At 37.5% G+C, this 27,725-nt stretch overlaps 1 long non-coding RNA gene and 6 other non-coding genes across 9 annotated transcripts in view; all 7 read left to right on the top strand.

Moving 5' to 3' along the window:
• LOC121032290 (uncharacterized) overlaps positions 1-27,725 on the top strand; it is an 88,202-nt gene that overhangs the window by 28,042 nt on the left and 32,435 nt on the right. For 2 of the 3 annotated variants that reach the window (XR_005791185.1, XR_005791184.1), the window contains 4 exons: positions 4,018-4,097; positions 6,640-6,744; positions 18,997-19,079; positions 27,484-27,707. This is a non-coding gene — a long non-coding RNA (uncharacterized LOC121032290). The remainder of the gene's footprint in view (positions 1-4,017; positions 4,098-6,639; positions 6,745-18,996; positions 19,080-27,483; positions 27,708-27,725) is intronic. The other variant, XR_005791183.1, reaches the window with a different exon arrangement.
• On the top strand, positions 7,394-7,465 carry LOC121032511 (small nucleolar RNA SNORD113/SNORD114 family). Its single transcript, XR_005791334.1, has one exon. It is a non-coding gene; the product is annotated as a small nucleolar RNA SNORD113/SNORD114 family (small nucleolar RNA).
• Positions 9,214-9,285, top strand: LOC121032496 (small nucleolar RNA SNORD113/SNORD114 family). Its single transcript, XR_005791320.1, has one exon. It is a non-coding gene; the product is annotated as a small nucleolar RNA SNORD113/SNORD114 family (small nucleolar RNA).
• On the top strand, positions 17,184-17,258 carry LOC121032497 (small nucleolar RNA SNORD113/SNORD114 family). Its single transcript, XR_005791321.1, has one exon. It is a non-coding gene; the product is annotated as a small nucleolar RNA SNORD113/SNORD114 family (small nucleolar RNA).
• Positions 20,931-21,005, top strand: LOC121032494 (small nucleolar RNA SNORD113/SNORD114 family). Its single transcript, XR_005791318.1, has one exon. It is a non-coding gene; the product is annotated as a small nucleolar RNA SNORD113/SNORD114 family (small nucleolar RNA).
• Positions 23,937-24,012, top strand: LOC121032500 (small nucleolar RNA SNORD113/SNORD114 family). The gene has a single exon (XR_005791323.1). It is a non-coding gene; the product is annotated as a small nucleolar RNA SNORD113/SNORD114 family (small nucleolar RNA).
• Positions 26,277-26,350, top strand: LOC121032489 (small nucleolar RNA SNORD113/SNORD114 family). The gene has a single exon (XR_005791315.1). It is a non-coding gene; the product is annotated as a small nucleolar RNA SNORD113/SNORD114 family (small nucleolar RNA).

Here is a 27,725-nt window from a genome sequence, read left to right on the forward strand (position 1 = left end):
TTAACTGTAGAGGAACTAGAATTTACAAAAAAAAGAAAGAAAGAAAGAAAAAGAAAGAAAGAAAGAAAGAGAGAGAGAGAGAGAAAGAAAGAAAGAAAGGGAGAAAGAAAGGGAAAGAAAAGAGACCTAGTCATTCTCTCTAAGGGAATAGAGTCTGGGGCAGAAGTTCAAGCCTTTTGGGGATATGGTTCTTGGGTCTTAGTGATTTTTGGGTATGGATTGTATCAGTGTAAGTGAATCAGTGAATGCACGAATAAATAAATGTGTCATTGAATGAAGACAAACATGATCACATGTGAGTGTCATGGAACAAGTATCACTGGTGATATGTTTGTTTAACACCATGTTTCAATAGAATACATAGGTAAGACCTGTTGCCCTCTTCAGAACACACGGGAGGTCCAGAAGCGTAAGAGTGCACACAACTATATGTACATGGGCATGTAAGTCTGGATTGCTGGGAGTTTGCTGGTGGTTGGTTTCATTAAGAAGAAGGAAGGGTCACCTGGGTGGCTCAGTTGGTTAAGCGTCCACCTCTTGGCTTCGGCTCAGGTCATGATCTCATGGTTTGTGAGTTCGAGCCCCGTGTCGGGCTCTGTGCTCACAACGTGGACCCTGCTTGGGATTCTCAATCTCTCCGTCTCTCTCTCTCTGCCATGTAAAAGTTATAAGCCTTATTCTTTTTCTTTCTTTTTTTTTATAAGAAAGATTTTCTCTTCTTATTTTAATTTTTTAATTTTTTGTTTTATTTTTTAAGTTTATTTATTTTGAGAGAGAGAGAGAGAGAGAGAGAGAGACTGAGCAAGCAAGAGGGAGCGTGAGCGTGAGCGTGTGAACACAGTTGGGGAGGGGCAGACAGAGACGGAGAGAGAGAATCCCAAGCAGGCTCAGTGCTGTCCGTGCAGAGCCCCGAAGAAGGGCTGGAACTCATGAACTGTGAGATCGTGACCTGAGCTGAGACCAAGAGTCAGAGGCTTAACTGACTGAGCCACCCAGGTGCCTCAGTTTCCTTTTCTTTCCTTTCCTTTCCTTTCCTTTCCTTTCCTTTCCTTTCCTTTCCTTTCCTAACATTTATTTATTTTCAAGAGACAGAGTGCAAGTGGGGGAGGGGCAGAGAGAGAGGGAGATACAGAATTGGAAGCAGGCTCCAGGCTCTGAGCTGTCAGCACAGAGCCTGACGCGGGGCTTGAACCCACCAACAGGGAGATCATGACCTGAGCTGAAGTTGGATGCCTAACCAACAGAGCTATCGAGGCGCCCCTCAACTTTCTTTTTTTAATATTTATTTATTTTATTGGGGAGAGTGGCAGAGGGGGGGAGGGAGGGGGAGAGAGAGAGAGAGAGAGAGAGAGAGAGAGAGAATCCCAAGCAGGCTCCATGTCTAGCCGTGATGTGGGGCTCGATCCCACGACTGTGAGATCATGGCCTGAGCCAAAATCAAGAGTTGGGCGCTTAACTGACTGAGTCACCCAGGCTTTATTCTTGAGTTGAGTCTTAGATTCAATGATATTTACTACATTGCTAAAGAATGAAAATAAAATAAGCTGATAAAATAGAAGGGAGTTGAGTCTTTGCACCAGTAATGAGAATGTGATATGATCCAGCTTTGTTATTAATTTGGCAGTGTGAAACTCATGTCCACTTAAAAACATCTCATGGAGACTGTTTAGAATTGGCTTTTAATTTACAGCATGAACGCACCACAGCCAAATGAATAATTCTCTAATGAGGAAGATCTTAGTTGTTGCCTCTGTGGGTAAAGAGCCTAGAGACCAACATAAATGTTACAGTCCCTGGTCTCTGGCGAGTTTGTTCATGAATTTTCCAAGGACTTATTTTACAAAATTTAAAATAGCATATTAATAATAGCATAATAATAAATATATTAAATATATAAAATATACTTATATGTAATAAGTATATATCAATACATATGTAATGAAATAGAAACATAAAATTGGTTATAAAATATGTAAATGTGTATTATTTATATATATAATATGTAAAATATAAAACATTTATATATATATAAAATTAAAGAACACCAAGCATTGGCCAAGGACATGAATATGTTATGAACCGTTCATGATTAGCCATTTTCAGGGCCACGTGATAATATATATCATTCTAGTTTGGCACCAAAGTACATTTAGAAGTATATCCCTTCCTTGCTAAAGCTCGAGGTTATTTACTTGTTGAGGGAGGGGGAGGTAGGATAATGAAGAAAATTACATCGTTCTAGTTGTGAGGGAAGACGATGGTTCATAGTTGTTTATTTCACCCTCTTTACAATGAGGATACGTCAAGAGACGAGCAGAAACTTCTTATCAATATGATGATGTGAAGCAGCTGTCAATCCCTATGTGCAACCCAGAGGTGCACTAATAAAAAGACATCAAGCGTATTAGCTTTGGGGGACAAGTGCAAATAGACTTACCTTGGTAAAAACCATTCATCTTATTCTTGGCATTTGTGATTCATGGCTGTTGACCGTGTTATAATTTATGCATGTAAAAATGATCCAGAAAGGAAGATCTGAATGAAGAAGGCAAAAAAAATGCCAAGTTTGGATCAATGATGAGTACCCTGGGGTGTCTGGATTAAGTTTTGATTAAGCTCTGTAACTCTAATGTCATTACGAGAAGAAATGTAGCCATTCCCTCTATGGTTAAAGTGTTTACAAAGCAAGAAGGGAATAGTAGGGATCCTGTTGTTAGGTTTTGTGTTCCTAGGATGCGGGATATTTTTAATTACACATGAAATGATGCCTGGTTAGGAAAGAAATGAAGGAGTGAATGAGGATGAGGAAAGCCACACATTGTTTAATGATGAGACTATGTTTTGAAACATTTCTGAAGTAATGAGGTCTAGGAAAGTAAGTAGACTTTACTCTGTTCAGCAGGGAGCAGATAGGAAAGTATGCCCAAGATTGAATGTTGTCATTATGAATTGATGGCAGGTTGCTGATTTATTTTATTAAGGGAAACAGGTTGGCATCGGTAAATAATTGAAGATCTAATTGAAAAAAAAAAAAGATTATGGACCAGTCATGAGAATGGGTCCCATGACAAGATGGTTTGCTCTGAGCATATGGTCTCCTGTTAGTATTATTTAAAGCATTGTCCAGTGACTTATGACAATGACATATTATATGTTATTATAACCGAATGAATGGATTCATATTTTATTTAAAAGGTGAAAATCATACACCAGTGAGGAAGGACTCTGATTATCCTGTTTTATACTACTGCATCTATATTTTTAAAAAGCCAGGCTTTTCCCAGTTTGTATAATGTACAGACAGATGCTTCCCATTTTAATTCACTTTTCTTTTTCTTTTTCTTTTTTTTTTTTAAGTCAAAGTGCAGTTAACACACAATGTTACATTAGTTTCAGGTGCACAACATAGTGATTTCACCTCTGTAGATGTTATACCGTGCTCACCATAAGTGAAGGTACTGTCTGTGCCTTTATATAATGAACAACAGGTGAAATTATTCCATGAGTAATTGAATGAGTGAATGAATGAATGGATGAGTAAGTAGAGCCAACCATGGACCATTGTTAAAAATATGCCGTGAAATAAGGATTTAAATTTATCCGATCGGTTTAAGAAAGATCCATGGAGAAGGGTAATGTAGATTTTAGCTATGTAAAGTACCCGGATATGTTTATAAGAGTCATAGTTATCAGTTGTGAGTGGAGCGATGGATTCAGTGGTGTTCATTTTATTGTTGAAAATTAAAATTAGGGGTGCCTGGCTGGCGCATTCGGCAGAACATGCGTCTCTTGATCTCAGGATTGTGAGTTCGAGCCCTCGGTGGGTAGAGAGATGACTTAAAAATAAAATCTGAAAAAACTCAAAATGAATGGAGTAAGTAAACAGTAGTGATATTCTTGAGCCAACGAAAAGAAGCAAGTTTTATGTGTAATCGAGAACTCTACGATTAGTATCTTTCACACATACCTAAATGTGTGTTTTTTTTCATTATTTCCAAAGCCTGATTTTTACCTCAGAATGAAGACACCACGGTTGATTTAATCCTATCTAATGGTGAAGACTGTGGCTCTGTGGGGAAGGAGCATTAAATTCTGAGGTGAGTAACAGTCAAAGTCTATGTACTTGGTTAGGGGAACTTGTTCATGGCTGTGCACTGAAGTATTTCAAGTAATAAAAAGCTATGTAGGAGTGCAAAATTAAAGAACGCTGTACATTACCAATGACAGGAATAGATTATGAACCAGAGATAATGAGGAGTAATTCAATTCTGCGCAACTGATGACTCCTTTAAAAAGGTGGCAGATGTTTCATACGTTTTCAGGGATACTTACACGACTGCAGATTTTAACATTCATCCCTTCACAAGAGTCAGTGAGAGGGAGCCCATGGCCTACGCTGAAGGCCACTGCAAAAAGAGACGTAATGTATTAGCTCCACGGGAAATGAGCTTATCAGTAGATCTTAGTGATATTTAAGGATCTTATTTTTGAGCTTTAGTGATTTCTGTGCATTGATTGTATTGTTGGAACAGTGAGCATATCAATAAACCTAAAGGATAAAGGACTGAAGGAAAAGAGTGCAAAGCTTAGGACAATGGTGAGTCCTGGGTTGAGTCTGAGTCCAGAATTGTGTGGGATGTGGGGAGAGGGAGACCCTCCTGCACTGCTGGTGGGAATGCACACTGGTGCAGCCGCTCTGGGGAACAGCACGGAGGGTCCTCGAAAAGTTAAAAATAGAACTACCCTACGACCCAGCCATTGCACTACTAGGTACTTACCCAAAAGATACGAAAATACAGATTTGAAGGAGGACAGGCACTCTGATGTTTATAGCAGCTCTATCTATGATAGACAAATTATGGAAGCAGCCCAAGTGTCCATTGACGGATGAATAGATAAAGAAGATGTGATATAGATATGCAATGGAATATTACTCAGCCATCAAAATGAATGAAATCTTGCCGTTTGCAAGGACATGGGGGGAGCTAGAGTGTACTATGCTAAGCGAAATGGGTCAGAGAAAAACAAATGCCATAGGGTTTCACTCATGTGTGGAACTTAAGAAACAAAAATGAGCATAGGGGGGAAAAAAGAGTGAGAGTGGCAAAACAATAATTAACTATAGAGAGCAAACTGATGATTACCAGAGGGGAGGCAGGGACGGGTAGGGGAAATAGGTGATGAGGATTAAGGAGGGCACTTATTGTGATGAGCGCTGGGTATTGTATGTCAGTGTTGAATTCACTATATTGTACACCTGAAACTAATATTACACTGTATGTTAACTATACTGGAATTTAAATAAAAACTTAAGACATTAAAAAAAAATAGAAAAAACAAGTAAACGGAATTGTGTTAATCCCCGTCTAGAAATCTGTGGACTATTGCAAAAATATAAAAATAAAATCAAAGAGAGAGAGAGAGAGGGGGATAAAATAAACTTGTAGGGAAGTGAATTCATGAATGAATAAGGAAATGTGTAAATGAATGAAGATAAGGAGGGCCATATGTGGACGAGCTATGAAGTTATGTAATAAAGCAGAAATGATTATTAGTGTATATTTGAAACATCAGGTTCTATAGATAAATCAAAGCTCTGAGCCCTTCCATAAGGACAGTATGGACAGATGTACCCAAGAGTTCATGTTGCTGCCTTGATTCTTTGTTTGGTGGTTTTAATTAAGAAGGACAAAAAAAAAAAAATGTTTACATAAATAAACAATTGCTTAAATATTGTCTTATTGAGAGAGGGCCAAATGTGAACCCATACTGAGGATATGTCATGTGACCAGGGTTACAATTAATATAAGTGTATTCACTAGTTTAATTAAAAAAATTGAAAAGATGATTTAGTAATCATTTATGTCTATCGGCCATGAGCATGTAGACTGGATACTTAATATTCCTGTTCTGTGCCTTGGTTTTCATTGGTACTGACATCTTGTCATAAGGGAATGAAGGAGTGCATTTCCCTGTAGATTAATTATTCAAAAGAAGGCTCAGCAAGGGCCAATGAGGAATGTGTGTTATGAACCAAAGATAATGATTACTCCCGTTATACGCAAAAGTTGTCCAGATAAAGAAATAGAACGCTAAATTCCTTCCATTTTGGACAAAGCACACATAGAAATATTTTTTAAATTCCAGTTAGTTAACATACAGTGTAATGCTAGTTTCAGGTGTACATAGAAATTTGCATGAAGAAATTCTTTAGAAAAATGGGAAGATAATTGATTTATTTTATGCCTAATTATATACACGAATAAGTAAATGAATCAGTAGACATAAATCAGAAAAATGTGTGCTTCATTGGTGAGAATATGCCATAAAACAAAGATTTACATTTATCCAATTTTGTACAAGTGAGGTCCATTAAAAGTAATCACTGAGTTGTTAAATTTATGGATAGGGAGTATGTAGACAGATATTTATGACAGATAATGGTTCTTATTCTCATGTTGGTGTTCATTGTACTGCTTAAAAAGAAAAGTTAAATAAGTCAATGAATAAGAGTGCAATTCATCGGCAATGATGACATTCTTTCTGAAATGACCCGTGTTTATGATTGATCTAATACTTCAAGACTAGCCTCCATTAAAAAAAAAAATCTAACTATGGACTCTTTCTTTCTCTTGAAAGTCTGCATTTTCACTAAGCAAACACACCACCGATGAAGTAATCATTCTCTAATGCTAAAGATCTTGGCTTTAGCAAGCTGTGGGGGTAAGGACAGAAGAAATTGATGTAAGTAGCAGAGTTTATATTCTTGGGTTGGGAGGGTGGTTTGTGAGTGTTGCTTGGATTTTTCAAAGTAATCAACGAGTATATTAAAAAATAAAGCCAAATGAGCCCAGCACAGACCCGAATTGAGATTGATGATGAATCAGATGCAGGACTAGTAAAACCCAATTAAAAAGATGCTGGACGTTTCATTCAGTTTTAGGATTGCTTCACATTGTGTTTTATTTTTGTGTTGCAATGCATGTAAGTACTTCTCCATTGATAAAGATTTAAGCTATGAATTCCTTGAGGGAGAAACACACAAGAAGATGGACAAAATTGTTGTCTCTCTAGATGTGGAGAAAGATTAAAGTTCCCATGGTTACTCACTGCATCATCTTTAAATGTAAAAGGGCCAGGCGTGAACCATTGAAGCTGAGACGGAGTGAGAATGTTGGTTAATTTATAATGCAAACAGCATACGTATATATTGCAAAGAATATCCTTGTTTATTAGCACTGTGGGAAATGGGTGTAGAGCCGGTTCTTAGTGATATTCAAGGATGTCGTTTTTGGGCTTTTTGATTCATGAGAATAGATTATATTGTTATGAGTGAGTCCATGAATGAAGGAACAAGGAATGTGTAAATAAAGGAAGAACAAGATGTTCGGTGTAGATTAATGATGAGGATTCTGAGATGTATGAATCAAAGATTTTAATTAAACTCTGTACCTTTGAGGTCCACTGAGAAAAAGAAATCTAGCTATTTCTTCCGTGAGAGAGGGGCTCACAGCACAAGTTAGGACGAGTTAAGATCCGGTTCCTGAGCTTTGAGTTCTTAATGTCTGTGAAATGTATCGTTATATTATTTCCCCAGACACTGAATTTCGTAATCTAAATCGATCAAGTCTATCTTACATTTGTCCTTAAAGGATAGATATCCTATTCCATGAGAGTCCCTGTTGTTTCAGATTGGTGGTAGCTAGCTGGTTGTTGGTTCTATTTAGAAAAGGAGCAAATCCGGGGCACTTGGGTGGCTCAGTCGGTTAAGCGTCCGACTTCAGCTCAGGTCATGATCTCACAGTTCGTGAGTTCGAGTCCTACGTCGGGCTCTGTGCTCACAGCTCGGAGCCTGGAGCTGCTTTAGATTTTGTGTCTCCCTCTTTCTCTGCCCCTCCCCTGTTCATGCTCTGTCTCTGTCTCAAAAATAAATAAATATTAAAAAAAATTAAAAAAAAAAAAGAAAAAAAAAGAAAAGGAGCAAATCCTCGACATTACCAACAATTGCTTACATAAGTGCCTAATGGAAAGAAAGCCAAGCAAGGACTAATACTGAGAATATAGTATTATTTAAAAAAATAAAGAAGACTCTAACAGGTTATATCTGTGGACAGTGACATAAGGACAGATACTAGTATCAGTCAATGTTCTTATCCAGCATCTTCGCTTGCATTCACTTTGAATGCATCGTTAAAAGTCGATGAACAAATGAGTTCATATATTGGTCAGTTATTTATTTATTTTTTATTTTTTTATGAAAAAAATTTTTTTAATGTTTATTTATTTTTGAGAGAGACAGAGACAGAATGCGAGTGGGTTGGGACAGAGAGAAGAGGGAGACACAGAATCTGAAACAGGCTCCAGGCTCTGGGCTGTCAGCACAGAGCCCGACGCGGGGCTCGAACTCACAAGCTGCGAGATCATGACCTGAGCTGAAGTCGGACGCTCAACCGACTGAGCGACCCAGGCGCCCCAGTTTGGTCAGTTATTTAAAAGAAGGCAGAGGAGTAGGTGTCATGAAACAATATAATGACTAAACCATTTTAGATGAAGAGGAAGAAATCTAGACTTAATCCCACTTTGGACAAGTGGATATCAGGAATGGCATGACATGGTATTTCAGTTCTGGAGTACTGGTGGGTTTTACTCTTTTTCTTTAAAAAAAAAAAGAGTAGATGATCAAATTATGCTTTGAGTAATTAAGAGAACAACATGAGTGGATCAGTGAATGTATAAAGTAGGGTAAATCTTAGACCAATGCTTCATGGGATACTCTTAGCCATGTGTGAATACGGAACCTTAAAAAAGAATAATGAGGCTGCGAATCATGTGGTTAGGGAGTATACAGATGGACAGTAAATAAGTCAGTAAATAAAAAATAGTGTCCTTTTTGAGTCAATAATGAGAACGTGATAGCAGCTAAAGTTTATGATTAATCGAGTACCTCATGACTCCAGCCCATTAATAAAAGGTGTCTATGCTGGTTCGTTCTTTACAAAAAGTGTATTTTAATATCTACAGAACAAAATGCTATAGCTGATTGAATTATTCGACAGTAATGAGAATTTTAGTTTTTACCTTTGTGGGTAAGGAGCCTAGAGACTGTAGCAGGTTGTAGTCAAAATTCACGTCCTTGCCTTTGTTATTATTAGTGACTTAACGAGGGAATCAATAAACAAAGGTATTAATGAATGGAGGAAATGTTGCCAAGTTTGGACCAATGATGAGTATCCTGGGGTGTCTGAATCAATGATTTTGATTAAACCCTGTAACTCTGAGGTCAGAGACCTAGTTAATGCCTATATGGTAAATCAGCTTACAGTAGAGGTTAGTAATATTCGGGATTTTGCTCTTAGGTTATGAAGGTTCATAGGTCTGGATTGTGTTGGTAGAAGTGAATTGATAAACGAATAAATAAATTTATAAATAAAGACAAGGAGAGCCGCATGTGGCTTAATTATGAGAATGTATAATATTATTATTAATATTTTCTGAAGCACTCAGTTCCAACATAAATTGATGAAACCTGATACCTATGTGGGTCAGGAACATGGAGAGATAAGTACCGGAAAGCAGCATTGTGTTGTTCTGCGTTGTCTTCAAGGTGCTGTTTGCAAGAAAATAGGATCTGGTTAATGAGCATATGAACAGCTGTTAATTCCGTACAAGTTTCTAATCCAGTTTGCATGTTCGTAGCTATTGATGATATTGTGAGTGAATGTATATTGCATTCATGTCTCAACCAGTTACTTTGAAGAGGGTGCAGCAGGATTTTCTCAGCCCTTCATGACTGACGTTTTGGGCTGGATAATTCATTGTTGGGAAGGCGGTCCCGTATGTAGTAGAATGTGGAGTAACCTCATGGGCTGTGCTAGACGTCAGTATTAACCCCTCCCTCCCAGTTGTGGCAATCAAAAATGTCTCCGGACATTGGCAAATGTCCTCTGGTAGCAGAGTTTTTGTTTTTGTTTTAGTCGTGTGTGTGTGTGTGTGTTCGTGTGTGTGCGCGCACACACACGCACACGTGTTGCCTCCTTTTTTAAAAGACTATTTTTTTTTAATATATGAAATCTATTGTCAGATTGGTTTCCATACAACACCCAGTGCTCATCCCAAAAGATGCCCTCCTCAATACCCATCACCCACCCTCCCCTCCCTCCCACCCCCATCAACCCTCAGTTTGTTCTCAGTTTTTAAGAGTCTCTTATGCTTTGGCTCTCTCCCACTCTAACCTCTTTTTTTTTTTTTCCTTCCCCTCCCCCATGGGTTTCTGTTAAGTTTCTCAGGATCCACATAAGAGTGAAACCATATGGTATCTGTCTTTCTCTGTATGGCTTATTTCACTCAGCATCACACTCTCCAGTTCCATCCACGTGGCTCCAAAGGGTCATATTTCATTCTTTCTCATTGCCACGTAGTACTCCATTGTGTATATAAACCACAATTTCCTTATCCATTCATCAGTTGATGGACATTTAGGCTCTTTCCATAATTTGGCTATTGTTGAGAGTGCTGCTATAAACATTGGGGTACAAGTGCCCCTATGCATCAGTACTCCTGTATCCCTTGGGTAAATTCCTAGCAGTGCTACTGCTGGGTTTAAAAGACTATTTTTTAGAGCAGTTTTAGGTTCATGACAAAATTGGATGGAGCATACAGAGATTTCCCATAATCCCCAAACCCCCGCATGTGCATAACCTTCCCACTATCAACTGACATCCCCCACCACGGTGGTACATTTGTTACAATTGATGAACCTACACTGATGCATCATTATCACCCAAAGTCCATAGTTTGACTAGAATTCACTCTTGGTTGTAATTTCAGTGGCTGTGGACAAATGTGCAATGACATGAATCCAACATGAAGGTATCACACAGACTATTTCACTAAAAATCTCCTGGGCTCTGCCTGTTCACCCCTCTGTCCTCTCTAATCCCTTGCAACCTCTGATCTTTCTACTGTCTCCATAGTTTTGCCTTTTCCAGAATGTCGTGTAATTAGAATCACTACTATGTAGCCTTTTCATATTGTCTTCCCTCACTTTAGAATATACCCTTGAGATTCCTCCATGTCTTTTCATTTCTCATTTCTTTTTAGCACTGGATAATCTTCTGTCAGAAGATTATAGCAGTTTATTTTTCCATTCACCTACGGGAGGCCATTTTGGGTGTTCCAAATTTGGGCAATTATGAATAAGGCTGCTGTAAACATTCACGTGCAGGTTTTTGTGCAGATATTAGTTTTCAGCCCCTTTGGGTAGATACCAAGGAGTGTGATTGCTGGATCACGTGGTAAGAACATGTCTAGTTTTGAAAGAAACTGCCAAACACCTATTGTAATAGGTAGGTAGTGGAATCTCATTGTTGTTTTAATTTGCATTTCCCTGATGACATACGATGTGGCGAATCTTTTCATATGTATCTTCTTTAGTGAGGTGTTTGTTACATTCTTTGACTCATTTTTTTTCATTTTTTTTTTTGATGGTTTAATTAACATATATTGTGAAATGATTATAGTAGGTTTAGCTAACAATCATCTTCTCATAGAAATACTATTAAAAAAAAGGAAAGGAAAAGAAATTTGTTCTTATGAAGAGAATTCTTAGCATTTAGTCTTAACAACTTCCCTACATATTACACAACAGCATTAGGTATAGTCCTTGAATTGTACACTGTAACCCTAATAGTTATAACTGGAATCTTGTATGTATCTTTTTGTTTTCTTCTTTTAAGTGTTTGTTTTTTGTTTTTTTAAAATTTACATCCAAATTAGTTAGCATACAGTGAAACAGTGATTTCAGGAGTAGATTCCTTAATGCCCCTTAGCCATTTAGCCCATCCCCCCTCCCACAAGTCCTCCTGTAACCCTAAGTTTGTTCTCCATATTTATGAGTCTCTTCTGTTTTGGCCCCCTCCCTATTTTTATATTATTTTTGTTTCCCTTCCCTTATGTTCATCGGTTTTGTCTCTTAAAGTCCTCATATGAGTGAAGTCATATGAGTTTTGTCTTTCTCTGACTAATTTCACTTGGCATAATACCCTCCAGTTCCGTCCACATAGTTGCAAATGGCCAGATTTCATTCTTTTTGATTGCCGAGTAATACTCCATTGTGTGTGTATACCACATCTTCTTTATCCACTCATCTGCTGATGGACATTTGGGCTCTTTCCAGACTTTGGCTATTGTCGATAGGGCTGCTATAAACATGGGGGTGCGTGTGTCCCTCTGAAACAGCACACCTGTATCCCTTGGATAAATGCCTACTAGTGCAATTGCTGGGTCATAGGGTAGTTTTATTTTTACTTTTTTGAGGAATCTCCATACTGTTTTCCAGAGTGGCTGCACCACCTTGCATTCACATTCTTTGACTCATTTTTAAATCAGGTTGTTTCTTTTTTTTTTTTAATTTTTTTAACATTTATTCATTTTTTTGAGAGATGGAGAGTGAGCAAGTGGGGTAGGGGCAGAGAGGGAGAGACACATACACAGAATCCGAAGCAGTCTCCAGGCTCTGAGCTGTCAGCACAGATCCTGACGCGGGGCTCGAACTCACAGACCGCGAGATCATGACCTGAGCCGAAGTTGGCTGCTTAACTGACTGAGCCTCTCTTTTCTGAGGCGCCCCTCTTTTTTTTTAAGGGTTCTTTGTGTGTTTTGGATAAAAGTCATTTATCAGATATATCTTTTATAAATTTTTTTTTCTCTGTCTGCGGTTTGTATTTTGTTATCTTGACAGTTTATTTGCGGAACAGAAACTCTTAATTTTAACGAAGTCAAGCTCATCAATTATTTCTTTCCTGTATTGTGTCTTTGGTGAAAAGTCATCACCAAACCTGAGGTCATCTAGATTTTCTCCTGTTAACTTTTAGGAGTTTTATTGTTTTAGATTGGGATTGTTTTGAATCTATAAATTGCATTGGAAAGAACTGACATCTCAATCATACTGAATCTTCCTATCCATGAACATGGAATACCTGTCCATTTATTTAGTTACTCTTTGATTACTTTCATCAGAGTTTTGTTGTTTTCCTTCATATGTTTTGTTGGGTTTATAACTGCATATTTAATTTTATTGATACTATTGTAAATAGTATTGTATTTTTTTATTTAATTTTTATTTATTTTTTATTTTATTAAATTTTTTATTTTATTAATTTTTATTTATTTATTTTTATTTCTTATTGTCAAATTGGTTTCCATACAACACCCAGTGCTCATCCCAACAGGTGCCCTCCTCAGTGCCCATCACCCACGTTCCCTCTGTGCATCGTATTGTATTTTTAATTTCAAATCCTGCTTGTTCTTTGCTGGTATCTAAGAAAATGATAGACTTATATATATATTTTCTACATTGATGACCATGTAATCTGTCAACAAACACAGTTTCATTTCTTCCTTCACTAATAATATACCTTTTGTTTATTTCTCTTACTCTTATTGTTACATAGTATATCTCTTATTTCTTTATTCTTATTCTTGTACTGCAAGTTACAACTTCCAGTACAATGTTGTAAAGTAGTGTTGAGAGGGAACATCTTTGCTTTACATCTCAGTGGGAAGCCTTCTAATTTCTTACCATTAAGTATGTTAGCTGTAAGTTATTTGTAGATGTTGTTTGTCAAGTTGAGGAAATTACTTTCTATTCCTAGTTTGCTGAGAGGTTTCTTTTAAATCATGAATGCGTGTCATAGTTTGTCAAATGTGCTTTTTCTCATCTATTGATGTGATGAGATGAGAAAAACATCTTTTGAGGGAAAAAAATCTTTTGTTTTTCTGAGTTGCCGCTCGGCATTTCACAGTATGATAATCCTGCTCACACTCAGAGTTTGAGCATTTGCGGGGAGGGAGGGGCAGAGAGAGAGAGAGAGAGACAGAGAGAGAGAATCCCAAGCAGGCTCTGGATGGTCAGCGCAGAGCCCGATGCAGGGCTTTAACTCATGAACCGTGAGATCATGACCTGAGTTGAAATCAAGAGTTAAGACACTTAACCGACTGAGTCACCCAGGAGCCTCAGAGTTTGGTTTAGATAAGAACTTGGGTTTAGGATGTTTGCCCTAAGTTCCTGCTTTACTTTTCCCAGACACCATTAGAGTGTCTGGGAAAAACCACTTAGGGTTAAGCCCACAAAAAGTTAGTGATTTCTGCCCCAAACATCTTTTAAGTAGTAGGTGCTTGTCACCATGTTCTCTATCTTGTGCTTGCTGGTCACCTGGGAAGAAGGACTGCCCTTCTCCCTGCTCGGTTGTGTCCCCTCTCTTTCTCTTACACTCACTTTTGTTTTCTTTCTCTCTCTCTCTTTCCTTCCTTCCTTCCTTCCTTCCTTCCTTCCTTCCTTCTTCCTTCCTCCCTCCCTCTTTCTTTCTTTCTTTCTTTCTTTCTTTCTTTCTTTCTCTTTCCTTTTGGTGTGGCTACAGGCTTATTAATTTTATCGGTCTCTTCAAAGAACAGTTTTTTTGATTCATTGATTTTCTCTGTTAATTTCTTATTTCCTATTCCTATTTCCTATTTCTGCTCTAATTATTGTTGTTTTTTTTTCTTCTTCTTTGTATTCGATTTGTCGAACTTAGATTGCTGATTTTAAATCTTTCTTCTTTTCTTTAAATAAAAATTGTAGGGGTGTCTGGGGAGCTCAGTAGGTTGAGCATCTGACTCTGGATTTCGGTTCAGGCCATGATCCCAGGGTTGTGGGATCGAGCTCTACATTGGGCTCTGTGCTGAGCATGGAGACTGCTTAAGATTCTCTCTCTCTCTCTCTCTCTCTCTCTCTCCCTCTCTCTCTCTTTCTCTTTCTCTTTCTCTTCCCTCCCTTTGCCCTCTCCTCCACTTGCATGCTCTCTCTCACTAAAATAAAAAAAAAAGAAATAATGTATATTTGAGTTGGACAATATGATGTTTTGATATTGATATACGTGTACATAGTGAAATAGTTACTACCGTCAAGCTAACACATGCATCTCCTCACAGTTATTCTTTTTTTTTACTTTTTTATTTTCGTGATAAAAGCACCTGAAATCTACTCTCTCAGCAGATTTTCCAGTACACCATACGATGTTATCAGCTATAGTCATGATGCAGTACATTAAATCTCTAGAACTTTTTCATCTTACGTAATAACAACTTTGTACCCTTGACCAGCATCTCCCTTTCCTCCCCCTCCCCACTCCTGGTAACTGCCAGTCTGCTTTCGGCTTCTGTGAATTCAACTTTTTTAGATTCCTCATATAAGTGAAATCACGCAACACTTTTCTTTCTTTTTCTGGCTTATTTCACCTAGCATAATGCCTTTGAGGTGCTCATTTTTGTTGCAAATGACAGGATCTCCCTTTCGAAGGCTGAATAATATTCCATTGTCCTTCTATTCCATAGTTTCTTTATGCATTCATCCATCAACACACACTTAGGTCTTCATTTGTGACATATGCATTCAATGTTATAAATTTCCCTCCAAGCACTGCTCTGGCTGTCATTTTCATTTGTTTGTTTTTTAGGAAGCAGGAAAGATTAACATAAGTGGATAATTGATTAAGTATATATCTCATTGAATAAGAAGCAGTTATGGACACATGTCGACAATGTGTCATATGAGAAGCATTAGGATTGATCTGATTGTGTTCACTAAATTTTATCAAAACTCAAAATGATCTTGTCAATTATTTTTGTGACTACCAAGCAGATAGATGGATGTTAGTATCACTCAGGATTTGTTTCTAAGTCTTTGCATTCACAAATTTTGATGTGTCGTTATAACTGCATAAGTGAATAAAATCCTATCTTAATTATTTAAAATAAGAGACAGCACAGATCAATGAGGAGCATGTTTTATGAGACAATAACAATGATTGATTTGGGTTTTCGCTACTGATGTTTGTAGAAAGAAAAAAAATTCCTGTTCTACTCCCATCTTTGGTAAGGGACATGTATATCATTGCATTGAATAGTATTTCTGTTCTGGATTAATTTCTGTTCTGGTTTACCATTTTGACTTTCTTTATATAATGAGTGTATGGTTAAATCATCCCATAAGTAAGTAAATAAATGATTAAGTGAATAAATAAGTGAGCATATAAGATGGGATCAGGCATGAGTCATCCCACAGAATATAAAATAAAGATTTAAACGTAACCAGTTCTGCAAAGGCAACATCTATTAAAGTTATCTTGTATTCTCTTAACACTATTACGATATAGATACTTTCGATATACTTATTCCTGTGTCGTGTAGTTGACAGTGGCTAATACGTTATTTAAAAGTGAAGGTAAAATGCTAGACTAATGAAGAAGTGCCCAAGTTTATTCTAGTTCCACCTAATTCACATGCATTAAAAATCTAGATTAATTGTACTTTTTCCTTCACAGAATGACCATGAGACAGCAGGTGTATTCATTTTCTAAGAATCAAAATATTGGCAGTTAGCTCTGTATGTAGAGCTAGACAGATGTAGAGACAAGTGTAAGTAACACTCACAGCTCCCATCCTTGGTTGGGATGCTTTGGTTGATGAGTGTTTAGTGGTATAGCAAAAGAATCAATGTCTATAAAAGTAATAAAAATCTCCAAATATGGGCCGGCGATGGGAATATGTCATGAATCAAAAACTACGTTTAATCTAATTTGGCACCAATGAAGTGATTAAAAAACCCGTCATTTCATTCATTTTCAGAAGTATTTAATATTGCAGTTTATTTCCCTCCCCAGAGGACTTAACCATTTCCGTATTGGGATAGTCCCGGCTGATAACTGCTTTGCGTTGCAACCTGTAAGCAAGTAGAATGCTTTGTTTTGAGATGTGAATAAAGATGGTGTGGTGTCATCACTTTTCACTGAGCCATCTTCATGGGGAAATCAGGGGCATTCGCTTTCAAGTGTCCCCTCTCCGAAAGACAGCTTTCATACTGTTCTTCCTTTCTGATCTTCTACTCTAATAAACATCTGCCTGCTGCTCAATTAAATAGAAGAAAGCCACAGAAGGCCAGTGGTGAATGTGGGTTTGGTATGAAGCATGGATATTAACTGACGACACATATTCTCTGAGGTCCATTGTAAAAGGAGATTTAGTCTATTTGCTTTATGGGGAAAGAGCCATTAATGCGAAGATCTTACCCTGGAACTTTATGCTAGTGTTGTATTCATGGATCAATCAGTCAACCAATCAATGAAGATATAAAGGAAGAAAAACGTGCCTGGACCAATGATGAGTACCATGGGGTATCTGAAACAGGAGTTTTGATTAAACCCATATGCAACTCTGAGGTCCATTACAAAGAGACACATAGTTATTTCCCCTCTGCGGGAAAGGAGCACATGTTACCTTTTGTGGTTCTTGGAGATGGATTGTATTTTATTATTATTATTATTTATTTATATGTTTTTTTAGAATTTTTTTTCAAGTCTTTTTTTTTTTTTTTTTCAACGTTTATTTATTTTTGGGACAGACAGAGACAGAGCATGAACAGGGGAGGAGCAGAGAGAGAGGGAGACACAGAATCGGAAGCAGGCTCCAGGCTCTGAGCCATCAGCCCAGAGCCCGACGCGGGGCTCGAACTCACGGACCGCGAGATCGTGACCTGGCTGAAGTCGGACGCTTAACCGACTGCGCCACCCAGGCGCCCCTATTATTATTATTATTTAAAAAAAATTTTAACATTTATTTACTTTTGAGAGAGAGAGAGAGAGAGAGAGAGAGAGAAACAGAGTGCAAGTGGGGAGGGGCAGAGAGAGAGGGAGACACAGAATCCTAAGCAGCCTCCAGGCTCCGAGCTGTCAGCACAGAGCCCGACGTGGGGCTCAAACCCACAAACCGTGAGATCATGACGTGAGCTGAAGTTGGACGCTTAACCGACTGAGCCACCCGGGCGCCCTGGATTGTATTTTTTTTTTTTTTTTATAGAATCGATTCACAAATAAATAAAATGTATCAATGAATGAAAAAAGAGGAAATTTATACGCTTATTAAGGGAAGTAATGCAACATGGGGTAGTCATATGAAAATTTGAAACTCCGACTTCCAAGAAATGGTCATGAAAGGAGTATATGGTCACTTGTACATAATACTCAACAATGTTTGCTGGTTGCTCAAGGGTTGCGGAGGGATTCTTTTATTAAGGAAATGGCAACACACTGACTCTATAATAACCACACAATTGAGAGCCAAGCAGAGGCCAGCGATGAGAATGATTTATATGACAACACTCATCATTACTCTTTTTTAAACTGATTTTCATTAAAACAATAAAAAAGAAGCAAGTATGTTATTGACAGTGGTGACTGTGACCTAAATTTGGCTCAGTCTTCTTGTCCAGTGGATCTGATCACAGATACCTGTGATTTTGTGTAACAGCAAGACGGTGTAATTTTATGTCTCGATCTAGTTTTTAAAAGTCAGCAGACTGTGGACCAATTAGGAACGTGTGTTTTAATACGAGGATACCGATTCATCTTAGTTTGCCAATGACAAATATTCTAGGAACAATTTTAGGCTCTTCCATTTTTTGCAAGGTGCATCTGGACCTTTCCAAGTTGTGGTAATTTGGTTCCGGGCTGGTGTTTGACCATTCTGAGTTTCCGTTAGAAAAATGGTATTGTTATTCCCTGAATAATAAAATAAACCAGTGAGTGAATCCATGAATCTCCATAAGTGCATGTAGTGGAGGACTGGGAGATTGTGCCAGGAAACAAATATGTTAAATTCTACACAGCCAAGTCCAATAAAAAGATGATCGCGGCTTTCCCTATGTAGGTAGCAAAGAAAGTCAGATGTCTCTGATTGTTAATAGTTTTTATTTCGTGTTGAGCGATGAATTCAATAGTATTCCTATCAACTAGTAGAAGCTTAACTCAGTAAGAGTACCACCCTTGAGAAATTGGTAAGAATGTGATATGAAGTAGGGCTTCTGATTAACGGTTCCTCTTGGCACATTTCAATTTAAAAAAGCGCACTCTGTCTTCATTGTTTTTACAGATTGGCTTCCCTCCCCCCTTTTTCCTTTGTTCATAGAATGAACACACAGCTGATTTAATCGTTCTATGATCGTGAAGACATGGCTGTGAATTCTGGGACTGAGAAACATAAAGACCGAGGTAAGTAAATATCAGTGTTTGCGTTTAAGGCTTAGATGGGGTTTATTTATGGGAGCCCACTCAATTATTTCAATAAAGTAAATAGTTAAACAGTGTAGGAAATTCAGGCATGCCAGTCATGAGCCCCAAGTCTAGAATGTGTCACAAAGTAAAATTTATGATTACTTTGATTCATCCCAACTAAGAGCCGTTGCTGAAGTGATGGGGGGCCTCTCACACATTCTCAAAGCAGTCTGCCTTCTCAACTCATGTCCCATTTGCCTAAAACATACCTTCACTGGGGAAGATGTTAGCTGTTAACTCTCTGAGGCTGGAGCACCCCGAAAGATGGCAGATGTCAGTTTTGTCAGTTGTGGGTTAAGATGACAGGTCTGTGGGTGTTGATGACACTAGCTTTACTGTATGGGCAAGTCAAGGGAGAAAGGAGAAGGTGGTCACCAGTCCCTAAGTAAGGGACTGATATGAAGGGAGCGTCCTGACTAATCCCTGTGTGCAAAACAGAGGTTCACTATGAAAAGCGAGTGACCGTTCGCTTTCCATGAATGGGGGCGGTGAGCAGATCTCGGTTGGATGTAAGCCTTTTGTTCTCAGTGTTGTGTCATTAAAGGGTATTGAGTGTGTAATTCGGATTCATGAAGCTATGAATGAATCCTTGCAAGAAGGCATAAATGAACGAAGAACTCGGAAGCTGTGCCCAGATCAATGATGAGTGTCGGTGGAGTTACCTGAATCAACACCTTTGATAAAGTCCTCTGTGTAGCTTTGAGGTCCGTTACAGGAAAAGAACCAGTCAATCTCCTCTGTAGAAATTAGCTAATAGTGGAAGTTAGGAAAATTCAATAAGCTTGCCCCAGGCTTTTGTGGTTCATGGATACGGATTATGTTATTTCAAGTGAATCAATGCATGAGTAAAGAAAGAAATGAATACATGAGATGCTAAAAGCCTCCTCATGGAGCAATTAGCAGAGTGCAGCAAACGCTGTTAATATCGAAACGATTCTGAAGGAAAACAGCAAGGCTCACGCGGTAATCCTCTTTTATATGGAACATACTAGTATCTGCAGTTAAGACCCAGTGTCTTGAGTGTCTGTAGTTTGCTGGGGAGTTTTTAAGCTAAGAAAAGGGGAAGTGTTTGCATCAGTCAGTAATCTATGAGATAACCGTCTCTTAACCGGCGTTGACACAGGTGGAGATTTGTAATCGTTATAGCTCTTAATCTTGGGCTAGGTGTTGGACTTGATCGTGTTTATTGTATCATTTATAAGTAAGAATTCCATACGGTTTAATAAAGAATAGGATGCTGGAGCCAAAGTTTATTGCTATCTAGCTCTGCCTGATGAACAGCCATTAAACATTTTTTTGAATGTAGCCTTAGTCGGCTTTTTCTTACCCAGAGTGAACAACAGCATAGCTGACTCAGTCATTTAGTAAGGAGTTATTGTAGTGAACCAGGAGCATGAAGAATAATTTAAGTAAGTCCCTTAGTTTACATTCTTTGTTTGGATGGGTTGTTCACGGATGTCACCTGAAGAGTTTCGAAGCAAATCATTGTGCACCACACACACACAAATAGATAAAACACTCCTAAGTATGGATCAATGATGGGAATGTAGTATAGACCCAAAATTATGTGTAATCTAAATCAGCACCGCAGAGGTAATTTTAGAAGAAAATATAATGTTATTTAATTTGTTTTCAGAGCAGTTTCATATTATTTCTTTCTTTACGTTTATTAGCTCTGCAGGAGAAAAGCCTAAAATTCAAGGATCTTGTTTTTGGGATTTTGTGATTGGGTTATTATTATTTGTGAATCAGAAAATGAATCAATAAACAAAAAAAATTTTCCTAGCATGGACCAGTGATGAATGTCATGGGGTTTCTGAAACAAGAATTTTGATTAAACCCATCTGCAACTCTGAGGTCCATTACAAAGGAACACCTTATTATTCTCTTCGTGGGAAATAAAAGCCTTCAGCATCTCATTCGTGGGCTTTTGTGGTTTGGGGTATGAATTGCATTATTATAATACAATTAGCCCATGAATAAAGAAATACATCAATGAATAAAGAATAAGAAGGATATGCATGCACTACTTTTAGGGCACACAATGAAACAGAGATCATTATTACAACAATTTTGAGATTCTTAGCCCTAATAAATTAGCAGTTAAGGCTTTTATCACTTTGGTGAGGGGCATATGGTCAACTGTGCCTAAGAGTCAATGGTTTGTTCTGTGTCGAGGCACATTGCGAATTGATCATTCTATTAAGGAGAGGAAAATACGTTTACATAAAGAGTTGATTGAATAAACTATCTCATTGAGAGAGAGAGCATGGTGATACTGTTTCATACGGCCACACTCATGATTAATGCAGTCTTCTTAGGCAGTTTTGTGTAAGCAAACAAACACTAAAGAATCAGTTCGGTATTCTTCCGGGTAATGACATAAGGACAAATGTAAATATTATTCAAGGTACTTCTCCAGTGTGGGTGGGCTGACACATATTGAAGTATAATTATAAGTGAACAAATGCATATGCATTTAGATCTCAGTGTTTTTTTAAGTCAGCCAACAATACATTAAAGGAAAGCATGCAGTTGTATTTAAAGATCATGATGTGTCATGTTTTACCCAACTCGTATCCATAGGAAGGAAAAGAGTTCTAAGCCTTTCTGCTGGTGCATGTAGACATTTGTAAATAGTGAGCATTTTGCTTCTGTTTTGATGGTTGTTTAATTTTGGGGATTCTTTTAGAAAAATGAAGGGATGATCTTACTATCCCATGAGTAATTAAATAGGATAATTAGTGAGTGAATTAATAAATATATTAAGTAGGGTCAGATTTGGATCACTGGTGAGATTGTGCCCTGAATGGAATCTCCCAGGTATCCAGTGCTGCACAAATAAATTTCTTTCTTTTTTTTTCTGGAATAAAGTTTTTAAATATGCAATTTATTGTCAAATTGGTTTCCATACAACACCCAGTGCTCATCCCAACAGGTGCCCTCCTCAATGCGCATCCCCCACCCCCCATGAACCCTCAGTTTATTCTCAGTTTTTAAGAGTCTCTTATGGTTTGGCTCCCTCCCTCTCTAACTTTCTTTTTTCCTTCCCCATCCCCCATGGTCTTCTGTTAAGTTTCTCAGGATCCACATAAGAGTGAAACCATATGGTATCTGTTTTTCTCTGTATGGCTTATTTCACTCAGCATGACACTCTCCAGTTCCATCCACGTTGCGACAAAGGCCATATTTCATTCTTTCTCGTTGCCAAGTAGTATTCCATTGTGTACATAAACCACATCTTCTTTATCCATTCATCAGTTGATGGACATTTAGGCTCTTTCCATAATCTGGCTATTGTTGAAAGTGCTGCTATAAACATTGGGGTACAAGTGCCCCTATGCATCAGCACTCCTGTATCCCTTGGGTAAATTCCTAGCAGTGCTATTGCTGGGTCATAAGGTAGATCTATTTTTAATTTTTTGAGGAACCTCCACAGTGTTTTCCAGAGCGGCTGCACCAGTTTGCATTCCCACCAACAGTGCAAGAGGGTTCCCGTTTCTCCACATCCTCTCCAGCATCTATGGTCTCCTGATTTGTTCATTGTAGCCACTCTGACTGGCATGAGGTGATACCTGAGTGTGGTTTTGATTTGTATTTCCCTGATGAGGAGTGACATTGAGCATCTTTTCATGTGCCTGTTGGCCATCTGGGTGTCTTCTTTAGAGAAGTGTCTGCTCATGTGTTCTGCCCATTTCTTCACTGGATTATTTATAAATTTCAACAAAAAAGATGATCTTGGCTCTTACCTACATGGGTGGCAAGTACAGACAGATATTCCTGATAATTTTTTTTCTGTTTACTGCTAGGTTCAGTGGTGGTCATTATATTATTTAAAATAAAAAAATTCCACAAATTAGTAAATATTAAGTAGAGCTCTGTCTTTCCAATGTTTAGGAAAGTATGCAAACTCAGGTTTATGGTTACTTGATTTTTGATCATTTAGGATAGTTAAATGTAGACTGATTCTTTTTAAAGTTTGCTTTTTACTCCTCAGAATGAACACACTCTACCAGATTTGATTATTATCTCATGGTGAAGATCTTGCCTTTTACCTCTTTGGGAAAGACAGAAGAGATAAGTGTAAGCAATAATCAATGTTCATGTACTGCTTGCGGGGCTTAGTCACGGGTATTCATTGAGATGTTTGGAAAGAGTAAGTGGCCATATACATGGACAATTCAAAGGTGATCTTGCATTGACCGAAGACTAAAATGTGTTTATGAATTCAGAATTACGATTAATCCATTCCAGCCATTACTGAATTCATTAGGACAAAGGATGAAAGGCATGTTAGCAATTTTCAAAACATTTTAATATTCCATTTCATTTTTGTTCTACGGTGGATTCAAACACTTCTCCACTGGTTGATATTATTATTGACTGTGAACCCGGCAAGGGCGGGGAACCATAGGAAAATGGAAAATGTTGCCTTTTCCTTAGTTGTGGTACAGAATGGCAGTTCACTGTACCATCTTTGAAGTATGGATGTTAGATGAAAGAGGCCCAAGCAGGGACCAATGGACTAATGGAATTAGGTCCCTTGGACTAATTCCAATGACTAATGGAATTAGGATGATGCCAAGAAATGGATTGATTCACATTGGCAATGCTGCGGTGCATGGCACAAGGAGAACTAGTCTTGTAGCTCTGTAGGAAGTAAACTTTCATGGACTTCATCTCTTCAAGGATGTTGGTCTTATTTTCCTAACTCTTGCACGTTGACCATATTATTAATGAGTCAAGGAATAAGTCAAGAACAATATATTAAGTGAAGGCACAGAATACCAAGTCTGGATCAATGATGAGTGTGCGTGGGGCATCTGAATAAAATTTTTGATTAAACCCAGTCTGTAACTCTGAGGTCCATTGCATCTATGGGAAATGTGCTTATAGAGGAAGTTAGAAATAGTCAAGAATCGTGTTCTTGATTTTTTTTGTTGTTGTTCACAGATAGGGATTGTATTATTATAAGTTAATCGATGGATGAATGAGTAAAGTTTAAGTGAAGAGATGGGTTGTACCTTATTTAATTATGAGAGGAGCTAATGAACCAAGGATTACTGTTAATATAACTTTTTGGAATTTTGAGTTAAAATAAAATGGTATAAGGCTGCTCCTCCTTTGGGAATGTATATATAGATATTTGTGAACATCAGTGTTGTTGTTCTGAAGTGGCAGTGAGTTGGTGGCCTATCTCATTTTAAAAAGGGACAAAAAACTCATATGATTACATAGCAATCAGCAATACGTAATATAATACATGTATTCCACTGTAATAGAGCAAATCATGATAAACCCATTAGTGTAAAATGAGTTTTAATAAGCAATAATTTAATACAATCAATAATAAAAAATAAAAGACATTATTCAATAACTGTTGAAACTTAGAAAAGGTCTAAGCATGAACACCAAGAAGGTGAATATAGTAATTGTGTTCATTGATTTTTATTTAAAAAAAAGTAAATGTGTTTTGTTGATGATTTCTGTGAGTGAAAAGCCAATGGATACATTTAGTATCACTCAGCCTTCTTGGGAAGTATCCTTAGGGCTCACCATTATCGGTGCTATTATTATTAGTGAGTAAAAGAATGATTTTATATCACCATCTGTTATCTAAAAGAACATAAATCATAGGTCAGTGAGGAGCATATATAATGTATAAAGGAGCATGACTAACTCTGTTTTACCCTCTTCAAGTCCATGGGCCCCTCCTTCTTTGGGGAAGGATCATATAAACCCACTCTCTAAAGTACATCTTGCTGTCAACACTTAAATCCAAATTAATGAAAAATAAAAACTCAGTTCCTCAGCAACGCTAGTCACATTTCAAGCCCTATGTGACCAGTGGCTACCACACTGAGTAGTGCTAATAGAGAATGTTTTGATCACTGCAGCAAGTTGTACCAGTGCAGACAGTGCTGAGATAGAAAGTTGTATGTAGTAGTATTTAGTTTTGGGGAGTTGATGGCTCTACCACTTTGTGTTTTTTGTAGGCAAAAAAAGAGTGTCTAATTAAATTATCCTTAGAGTTATGTAAAAAGTGAGTACATAGATTAATCGAAAAACACAAGAATTAAAGTACAGTACGGCTCATTGGTCAGATCGTTTCATGAAAGAAGAATTTAAATTCAACCCATTTTGCTAACGTTTTCTCACTGAATGACTCTGTGGACTTTTTACTATTTGGTAGGTTATATAGACAGATATCCATAATAGTTATAGTTCTTTTAGTGTTGGGCAGAAGATTATAAAAGGTCTTCATTGTATTAATTCCTACCAAAAATTGAATAAGTCAGTAGGGGCAAAGGATGATCTTGTTGTATTGATGAAAATGTGGCACAAACCAATATTTATGATTAATCTACTAATGCAGAACCAATTTCTATTTAAAAATCTAAATGTATACTTTTTATTCTTTAAAAAAATCTATCTTATCCTCCTGAACGAATACTCCACATTGGATTCAGCCATTGTCCAATGAAGAAGCTCTTGACTGTTACTTCTGTGGGTAAGGGGCAAATAACAATCAAAGTTTGTGCTTGGTTTGTATGGTTTGTTCACGTGTGGTCACTAAGGTAGTTGAATAGAACAAAAGGCTATACACACGAAAAGAAAATCTGAGAACACCAAGTAAGGACCAATGGTGGGAATGTGTTCTGGGCCAAGGAGTAGAAGTAACCCATTTCAGCACAACTGAGATGCATTTTTTGTTTTTAAAGATGGAAGGCATGTACTTGATTTTTGGAACTGTTTGCTATTCCGTATTGTTTCTAAACACAGTTGATTTAAGCGTTACCATTTTGAGAGAGATCCAGGTTATATTAACTGTTTAGAAGAAGGAAGCTATCAGAAGGTGGAGCATATTGTGTGTGTTCTAGAAAAACCATTGTGGTTTTTTGTTGTTAATTACACCGCGCTTAAAATTGGACAAATTAAAACATGGCCCAATCCTGGGACATTTTTAATGATGGTATTGATACAAAGCAAGGTTCACACTAAGATCTAGGCTAAAAGCTCTGTGGGAAATTGGTCTAGAGACCGATCATAGTACTAGCAACTATCTTGTTCCAGGAGTTGGTAATTCCTGGGAAAATGAAGATAGAAATGAATGAAGAAAAAGAGTGCCAAGTCTGGACCAATGATGAGATTGGAGGGTGTCTGAATCAAAAACTTTGATTAAAGCCATCTGTGACTCTGAGGTCCATTATTTAAAAGTGGCCTCATATTTTCCTCTATGGAAATGAGCTTAGAGCAGAATTTCTGAATGTTTCAAATACCTTGATCATGGGTATACACACTTTATGGGAATAGCTTGAATTCTTGTAAGTAAATCATGAGTGAATACATGAAGAAATATATAAATGAGTAAATATAAAGAAACCTGGGTATAGGCCAATTATGAGAGTAGGTAATGAAACTGGGATTATTACACGTTTCTGAGGCATTGAATTCCAGTGAAATCTATTTGTAAGGGCTGTTGCCCCCTTTTTTGGAAGGAGTGGGTAGACAGATGCATGTAAGATTCAGCATCTTTGTTTGATATAGGTGGTTGCCTGCTGGTTGGTTGTTTGTATTTAGAAAAGGAAAAATTGCATACATAAATAATTCATTAAATGTTTAATTGGAAAAAGAATGAGCATAGTTCATATTAGAATGTGCCTTATGAACAGAGTTATTATTAATGTACCTCTGTTCATTGAGTTTTATTAAAAACAAGGAAAAAGATCTCATGTTTAAAGTTCTGTGGCTAATGTAGTAGACCTGTAGAGACAAAACAATGCTATTCAGATTTCCTGTCTAATATTAGTTAATTTCCAGATATTGATGAATTGTTACATTTGAGTGGATTAAATGCTAATCACAGTTTTTAAAAGGGGGCAAAATGTGGCCCAGTAAGAAGCAAAAATAATCCTTATCTATACTTCTGATCCTCTGTTCCTAACTTGGTTATGGGCATGTAGTCACTTGTACATGAAGAGCATTTCTATTCTGGGTTGTTCATGGATTTACTATTTTGTTTGTGTGTGTGTGTATAGGTGTGTATGTTAGTATACTTGAATGTATGATCAACTATTCCACAAGGCACTCCATAAATGAATAAATAAAACAATGAACAATTGAATTAACATATGAGTAGGGTGAAAGCATAGATCTTGGTGACAATATGCCATGAGTCACAAATTTAATGTCATCTATTTCTACACAAATTGAGTTCTTCAAAAGGATTGTCTAGGCTCTTGCCTATATGGATAAGGGGTGTGTAGACAAATATGTGCAATAGTTTTTATTTTTATGTGATGAACTCAACAGTGTTCATTGTATTATTTAAAATTTATAGTTAAATAAGCAAATTAAAAAAGGAGTGATGTTCTTGGATCAGTGATGACAGTGAGAAGTGAATCAGCTTCCTGATTAATTTTGTACCACACAACTGTTGTCCTTTAAATCAATCTAAATCTGGACTGTTCATTCTTTCGAATATTGACACTTGACTCCAGAATGGAGACCATGGCTGATTTAACCAGTCTCTACTGATGAAGATCTTGGCTGTTATCTTTCTGGGTAAGGAACCTAATGACT

The sequence above is a fragment of the Herpailurus yagouaroundi genome, unplaced genomic scaffold (assembly GCF_014898765.1).
Source record: "Herpailurus yagouaroundi ecotype Mexico unplaced genomic scaffold, PumYag 141, whole genome shotgun sequence".
In the NCBI taxonomy this organism is placed as follows: domain Eukaryota; kingdom Metazoa; phylum Chordata; class Mammalia; order Carnivora; family Felidae; genus Herpailurus; species Herpailurus yagouaroundi.